The sequence below is a fragment of the Oncorhynchus keta genome, chromosome 8 (genome assembly GCF_023373465.1).
Source record: "Oncorhynchus keta strain PuntledgeMale-10-30-2019 chromosome 8, Oket_V2, whole genome shotgun sequence".
In the NCBI taxonomy this organism is placed as follows: domain Eukaryota; kingdom Metazoa; phylum Chordata; class Actinopteri; order Salmoniformes; family Salmonidae; genus Oncorhynchus; species Oncorhynchus keta.
Genome location: NC_068428.1, coordinates 49,464,826 through 49,473,237, shown reverse-complemented (window position 1 = coordinate 49,473,237; position 8,412 = coordinate 49,464,826). Strand labels below are relative to the sequence as shown.

General features: G+C 41.7%; 1 long non-coding RNA gene across 1 annotated transcript; it reads right to left on the bottom strand.

Annotated features, from left to right (window-relative positions):
- Nucleotides 1-1,924: 1,924 nt before the first annotated feature.
- Nucleotides 1,925-2,837, bottom strand: LOC127931602 (uncharacterized). Its single transcript, XR_008141902.1, has 3 exons — nt 2,480-2,837; nt 2,349-2,416; nt 1,925-2,081 (listed from the first exon to the last, which is right to left on the bottom strand). It is a non-coding gene; the product is annotated as an uncharacterized LOC127931602 (long non-coding RNA).
- Between the last annotated feature and the right edge of the window lie 5,575 nt (nt 2,838-8,412).

Below are 8,412 nucleotides of genomic sequence, written 5' to 3'. Positions count from 1 at the left end.
AAACAGGTCACGACTACACTTTGAATAATATATAATATATAATATATATGAATGAATGGATGGTGTAGCAATACTCCCAGTCACGACAAATATACAGGCGTCCTTCCTAAACTCAGTTGCCGGAGAAGAAGGAAACCGCTCAGGGATTTTCACCATGAGGCCAATGGTGACTTTAAAACAGTTACAGAGTTTAATGGCTGTGACGGGAGAAAACTGAGGATGGATCAACAACATTGTAGTTACTCCACAACACTAACCTAAATGACACTGCTAAAGAAGGAAGCCTGTACAGAATAAAACATATTCCAATACACGCTTCCTGTTTGCAACAAGGTACTAAAGTAATACTGCAAAAAATGTGGCAAAGCAATAAACTATTTCTCTTGAATCAAAGTGTTTGGGGCAAATCCTACACATCAGTGAGTACCACTCTTCATAACTTCAAGCATAGTGGTGGCTGCATCATGTTATGGGTATGCTTGTAATCGTTAAGGACTGGAGAGTTTTCCAGGATAAAAAAATAAAAACAGAATAGAGCTAAACAGGCAACATCCTAGAGGGAAAAGTCTGCTTTCCATCAGCACTGGAAATTCACCTTTCAGCAATAAAACAAAAGGCCAAATCTACACTTTAGTTGCTTACCAAGACGACATTGAATGTTCCCGTGTGGCCTAGTTACAGTTTTGACTTAAATCTACTTTAAAAATCTATGACAAGACTTCAAAATGGTTGTCTAGCAATGATCAACAAGAAATGATATGCAAATATCGCACAATCCAGGTGTGCAACGCTCTTAGAGACTTCCACAGAAAGACTCACGGCTGGAATCACTCTTAGAGACTTAGACAGAAAGACTCACAGCTGGAATCACTCTTAGAGACTTCCACAGAAAGACTCACATCTGTAATCACTCTTAGAGACTTCCACAGAAAGACTCACAGCTGTAATCACTCTTAGAGACTTACACAGAAAGACTCACAGCTGTAATCACTCTTAGAGACTTACACAGAAAGACTCACAGCTGGAATCACTCTTAGAGACTTACACAGAAAGACTCACAGCTGGAATCACTCTTAGAGACTTACACAGAAAGACTCACAGCAGTAATCACTCTTAGAGACTTACACAGAAAGACTCACAGCAGTAATCACTCTTAGAGACTTACACAGAAAGACTCACAGCTGGAATCACTCTTAGAGACTTACACAGAAAGACTCACAGCTGGAATCACTCTTAGAGACTTACACAGAAAGACTCACCACAGTAATCACTCTTAGAGACTTACCCAGAAAGACTCACAGCTGGAATCACTCTTAGAGACTTACACAGAAAGACTCACAGCTGTAATCACTCTTAGAGACTTACACAGAATGACTCACAGCTGTAATCACTCTTAGAGACCTACACAGAAAGAGTCACAGCTGTAATCACTCTTAGAGACTTACACAGAAAGAGTCACAGCTGTAATCACTCTTAGAGACTTACACAGAAAGAGTCACAGCTGTAATCACTCTTAGAGACTTACACAGAAAGACTCACAGCTGTAATCACTCTTAGAGACTTACACAGAAAGACTCACAGCTGTAATCACTCTTAGAGACTTACACAGAAAGACTCACAGCTGTAATCACTCTTAGAGACTTACACAGAAAGACTCACAGCTGTAATCACTCTTAGAGACTTCCACAGAAAGACTCACGGCTGGAATCACTGCCAAAGGTGATTCTAACAAGTTTTGAGTCAGGGGTGTGAATACTTATGGAAATGAGATATTTCTGCATTTAATTTCCAATAAATGTGTTAACATTTCTGAAATCCATGTTTTCACTTTGTCATTGTGGGGTATTGTGGGTAGATGAGGGAGAAAAAATTTACAAAATTTTCAAATACCTTATTATCTATCCTGATGTCACTTTACCCTGCCTTCATGTACATATCTACCTCAAATACCTTATTATTATCTATCCTGATGTCTAGTCACTTTACCCTGCCTTCATGTACATATCTACCTCAAATACCTTATTATTATCTATCCTGATGTCACTTTACCCTGCCTTCATGTACATATCTACCTCAAATACCTTATTATTATCTATCCTGATGACTAGACACTTTACCTTCATGTACATATCTACCTCAAATACCTTATTATTATCTATCCTGATGCCTAGTCACTTTACCCTGCCTTCATGTACATATCTACCTCAAATACCTTATTATTATCTATCCTGATGTCTAGTCTCTTTACCCTGCCTTCATGTACATATCTACCTCAAATACCTTATTATTATCTATCCTGATGTCTAGTCTCTTTACCCTGCCTTCATGTACATATCTACCTCAAATACCTTATTATTATCTATCCTGATGTCTAGTCACTTTACCCTGCCTTCATGTACATATCTACCTCAAATACCTTATTATTATCTATCCTGATGTCACTTTACCCTGCCTTCATGTACATATCTACCTCAAATACCTTATTATTATCTATCCTGATGACTAGTCACTTTACCCTGCCTTCATGTACATATCTACCTCAAATACCTTATTATTATCTATCCTGATGTCTAGTCACTTTACCCTGCCTTCATGTACATATCTACCTCAAATACCTTATTATTATCTATCCTGATGTCACTTTACCCTGCCTTCATGTACATATCTACCTCAAATACCTTATTATCTATCCTGATGACTAGTCACTTTACCCTGCCTTCATGTACATATCTACCTCAAATACCTTATTATTATCTATCCTGATGACTAGACACTTTACCCTGCCTTCATGTACATATCTACCTCAAATACCTTATTATTATCTATCCTGATGCCTAGTCACTTTACCCTGCCTTCATGTACATATCTATCTCAAATACCTTATTATTATATATCCTGATGTCTAGTCACTTTACCCTGCCTTCATGTACATATCTACCTCAAATACCTTATTATTATCTATTCTGATGTCTAGTCACTTTACCCTGCCTTCATGTACATATCTACCTCTAATACCTTATTATTATCTATCCTGATGCCCAGTCACTTTACCCTGCCTTCATGTACATATCTACCTCTAATACCTTATTATTATCTATCCTGATGCCTAGTCACTTTACCCTGCCTTCATGTACATATCTACCTCAAATACCTTATTATTATCTATCCTGATGCCACTTTACCCTGCCTTTATGTACATATCTACCTCAAATACCTTATTATTATCTATCCTGATGCCACTTTACCCTGCCTTCATGTACATATCTACCTCAAATAACTTATTATTATCTATCCTGATGTCTAGTCACTTTACCCTGCCTTCATGTACATATCTACCTCAAATACCTTATTATTATCTATCCTGATGCCTAGTCACTTTACCCTGCCTTCATGTACATATCTACCTCAAATACCTTATTATTATATATCCTGATGTCTAGTCACTTTACCCTGCCTTCATGTACATATCTACCTCAAATACCTTATTATTATCTATCCTGATGCCTAGTCACTTTACCCTGCCTTCATGTACATATCTACCTCAAATACCTTATTATTATCTATCCTGATGTCACTTTACCCTGCCTTCATGTACATATCTACCTCAAATACCTTATTATTATCTATCCTGATGTCACTTTACCCTGCCTTCATGTACATATCTACCTCTAATACCTTATTATTATCTATCCTGATGTCTAGTCACTTTACCCTGCCTTCATGTACATATCTACCTCAAATACCTTATTATTATCTATCCTGATGTCACTTTACCCTGCCTTCATGTACATATCTACCTCAAATACCTTATTATTATCTATCCTGATGCCTAGTCACTTTACCCTGCCTTCATGTACATATCTACCTCAAATACCTTATTATTATCTATCCTGATGTCTAGTAACTTTACCCTGCCTTTATGTACATATCTACCTCAAATACCTTATTATTATCTATCCTGATGTCTAGTCTCTTTACCCTGCCTTTATGTACATATCTACCTCAAATACCTTATTATTATCTATCCTGATGCCTAGTCACTTTACCCTGCCTTCATGTACATATCTACCTCAAATACCTTATTATTATCTATCCTGATGCCTAGTCACTTTACCCTGCCTTCATGTACATATCTACCTCAAATACCTTATTATTATCTATCCTGATGTCTAGTAACTTTACCCTGCCTTTATGTACATATCTACCTCCAATACCTTATTATTATCTATCCTGATGCCACTTTACCCTGCCTTCATGTTCATATCTACCTCAAATACCTTGTTATTATCTATCCTGATGTCCAGTCACTGTCAACTACGTTGATTGTGTAAATATTTGTATGAACATAACAATATTCAACAACTGAGACATAAACTGAACAAGTTCCACAGACATGTGACGAACAGAAATGGAATAATGTGTCCCTTACATCAGCTGATGTCACAAAGTGCTGTACAGAAACCCAGCCTAAAACCCCCAAACAGCAAGCAATGCAGGTGTAGAAGCATGGTGGCTAGGAAAAACTCCCTAGAAAGGCCGCAACCTAGGAAGAAACCTAAAGAGGAACCAGGCTATGAGGGGTGGCCAGTCCTCTTCTGGCTGTGCCGGGTGGAGATTATAACAGAACATGGCCAAGATGTTCAAACGTTCATAGATGACCAGCAGGGTCAAATAATAATTACAGTAGTTGTAGAGGGTGCAACAGGTCAGCACCTCAGCGATCAATTTTAGTTGACTTTTCATAGCGGATCATTCAGAGATAGAGACCACAGATGCGGATTTAGTTGAAAACAGCACGTCCGGAGAACAGGTCAGGGTTCCATAGCCGCAGCACAGAACAGTTGAAACTGGAGCAGCAGCATGACCAGGTGGAATGGGGACAGCAAGGAGTAATCAGGCCAGGTAGTCCTGAGGCATGGTCCTAGGGCTCAGGTCCTCTGAGAGAAGAGAGAGAGAGTGAAAGAGAGAGAGAAGAGAGAGAGAGTGAGAGAGAGAGAGAGAGAGAGAGAGAGAGAGAGAGAGAGAGAGAGAGAGAGAGAGAGAGAGAGAGAGAGAGAGAGAGAGAGAGAGAGAGAGAGAGAGAGAGAGAGAGAGAGAGAGAGAGAGAGAGAGAGAGAGAGAGAGAGAGAGAGAGAGAGAGAGAGAGAGAGAGAGAGAGAGAGAGAGAGAGAGAGAGAGAGAGAGAGAGAGAGAGAGAGAGAGAGACAGAGCTCCACATTGATCTGGTACTGGTACTCCCTGTATATAGCTCCACATTAATCTGGTACTTCCTGTATATAGCTTCACATATATAGCTCCATTCTTGTGTATTGTACTCCTCTTGTTACTATGTTTATTCGTCTTGTTTATCTGCATCGTTGGGAAGGGTTCGGCAGCATTTCACGGTTAAGTCTACACCCGTTGTATTAGGAGCATGTGACAAATACCATTTGATTTGAGTGCTTAGTGTATATATGTGTGTGTGTGTGTGTGTGTGTGTGTGTGTGTGTGTGTGTGTGTGTGTGTGTGTGTGTGTGTGTGTGTGTGTGTGTGTGTGTGTGTGTGTGTGTGTGTGTGTGTGTGTGTGTGTGTGTGTGTGTGTGTGTGTGTGTGTGTGTGATGGCAGTGCTCCAGTCAGATGATGTACAGAACATCATTAGCCGAGGAGAGGCTGCTGCTCAGTGATATGACACTGTGCATGTGTGTGTGTGTGTGTGTGTGTGTGTGTGTGTGTGTGTGTGTGTGTGTGTGTGTGTGTGTGTGTGTGTGTGTGTGTGTGTGTGTGTGTGTGTGTGTGTGTGTGTGTGTGTGTGTGTGTGTGTGTGTGTGTGTGTGTGTGTGTTTAACTAGTCTTGTGGGGACCAGAAGTCCTCACAAGAATAGAAAACGAACAAACATTTGACCAACTCGGGACAAGGTCAAATGCTATTTCAAAGGGGTTTAAGGGTTAAGGTTAGAATTAGGGTTAGGAGCTAGGGTTAGTTTAGGGTTAGGAGCTAGGGTTAGTTTAGGGTTAGGGTTAGAATTAGGGTTAGTTTTAAGGTTAGGAGCTAGGGTTAGTTTTAGGGTTAGTTTAGGGTTAGGTTTATAATATAATATAATAATAATATATGCCATTTAGCAGACGCTTTTATCCAAAGCGACTTACAGTCATGTGTGCATACATTCTACGTATGGGTGGTCCCGGGGATCGAACCCACTACCCTGGCGTTACAAGCGCCATGCTCTACCAACTGAGCTACAGGACCACACAGGTTTAGGGTTAGTTTAGGGTTAGTTTAGGGTTAGTTTAGGGTTAGGGTTAGGAGTTAGGGTTAGTTTTTTAGGTTTGGGTTTAGGGTTTTAGGGGAGGGTTAGGGTTAGTTTTTGGTTAGGTTTGGTTAGGGTTAGTTTGGTTTGTTTAGGGTTAGGAGCTAGGGTTAGTTTTAGGGTTAGTTTAGGGTTAGGAACTAGGGTTAGTTTTTTGGTTTAGGTTTGGGTTAGGAGCTAGGGTTAGTTTTTTAGTTTAGGGTTTGCTAGGGTTAGTTTTAGGGTTAGGTTTGGGTTAAGAGCTAGTTTAGGGGGTTAGTTTTAGGGTTAGTTTAGGGTTAGGAGCTAGGGTTAGTTTTCGGTTAGGTTTGGGTTAGTTTAGGGTTAGTTTTGGGTTAGGTTTGGGTTAGGAGCTAGGGTTAGTTTTAGGGTTAGTTTAGGGTTAGGAGCTAGGGTTAGTTTTAGGGTTAGGTTTGGGTTAAGAGCTAGGGTTAGTTTTAGGGTTAGTTTAGGGTTAGGAGCTAGGGTTAGTTTTAGGGTTAGTTTAGGGTTAAGAGCTAGGTTAGTTTTAGGGTTAGGTTTGGGTTAGGAGCTAGGGTTAGTTTAAGGTTAGGTTTAGGGTTAGTTTAGGGTTAGGAGCTAGGGTTAGGTTTAGGGTTAAGACTAGGGTTAGTTTTAGGGGACCAGTTTTAGGGAGGTTTGGGAATCACCAGAGAGATGGGTTTTCAGGCTGTTAGAATAACCAGTGAGATGGGTTTAGGGTCAGGCTAGGTTTGAGTTAAGCCAGTGAGAGTTTGGGTTTGCCAGGTTTGGTTAGTTTAGGGTTCCAGAGTTCCATCAAGCCCTGATAACAGTGAGATGGGTTGTCAGGCTGGATAACCAGTGAGCCAGATATCCAGAGTTCCATCAAGCCCTGATAACAGTGAGATGGGTTGTCAGGCTGGATAACCAGAGCTCCATCAATCCCTGATAACAGTGAGATGGGTTGCCAGGTTGGATAACCAGAGCTCCATCAAGCCCTGATAACAGTGAGATGGGTTGCCAGGTTGGATAACCAGAGCTCCATCAAGCCCTGATAACAGTGAGATGGGTTGCCAGGTTGGATAACCAGAGCTCCGTCAAGCCCTGATAACAGTGAGATGGGTTGTCAGGTTGGATAACCAGAGCTCAATCAAGCCCTGATAACAGTGAGATGGGTTGTCAGGCTGGATAACCAGTGAGATGGGTTGCCAGGTTGGATATCCAGAGCTCCATCAAGCCCTGATAACAGTGAGATGGGTTGCCAGGCTGGATAACCAGAGCTCCATCAAGCCCTGATAACAGTGAGATGGGTTGCCAGGTTGGATAACCAGAGCTCCATCAAGCCCTGATAACAGTGAGATGGGTTGCCAGGTTGGATAACCAGAGCTCCATCAAGCCCTGATAACAGTGAGATGGGTTGCCAGGTTGGATAACCAGAGCTCCGTCAAGCCCTGATAACAGTGAGATGGGTTGCCAGGTTGGATAAAAAGAGCTCCATCAAGCCCTGATAACAGTGAAATGGGTTGCCAGGTTGGATAACCAGAGCTCCGTCAAGCCCTGATAACAGTGAGATGGGTTGCCAGGTTGGATAACCAGAGCTCCGTCAAGCCCTGATAACAGTGAGATGGGTTGCCAGGTTGGATAACCAGAGCTCCGTCAAGCCCTGATAACAGTGAGATGGGTTGCCAGGTTGGATAACCAGAGCTCCGTCAAGCACTGATAACAGTGAGATGGGTTGCCAGGTTGGATAACCAGAGCTCCGTCAAGCCCTGATAACAGTGAGATGGGTTGCCAGGTTGGATAACCAGAGCTCCGTCAAGCACTGATAACAGTGAGATGGGTTGCCAGGTTGGATAACCAGAGCTCACTCAAGCCCTGATAACAGTGAGATGGGTTGCCAGGTTGGATAACCAGAGCTCCGTCAAGCCCTGATAACAGTGAGATGGGTTGCCAGGTTGGATAACCAGAGCTCCGTCAAGCCCTGATAACAGTGAGATGGGTTGCCAGGTTGGATAACCAGAGCTCCGTCAAGCCCTGATAACAGTGAGATGGGTTGCCAGGTTGGATATCCAGAGCTCCGTCAAGCCCTGATAACAGTGAGAATAGTGATGATATTTAGCGCTAATGGCGCATTGTTTTTTACATATCTTTTTGTTGCCTTCG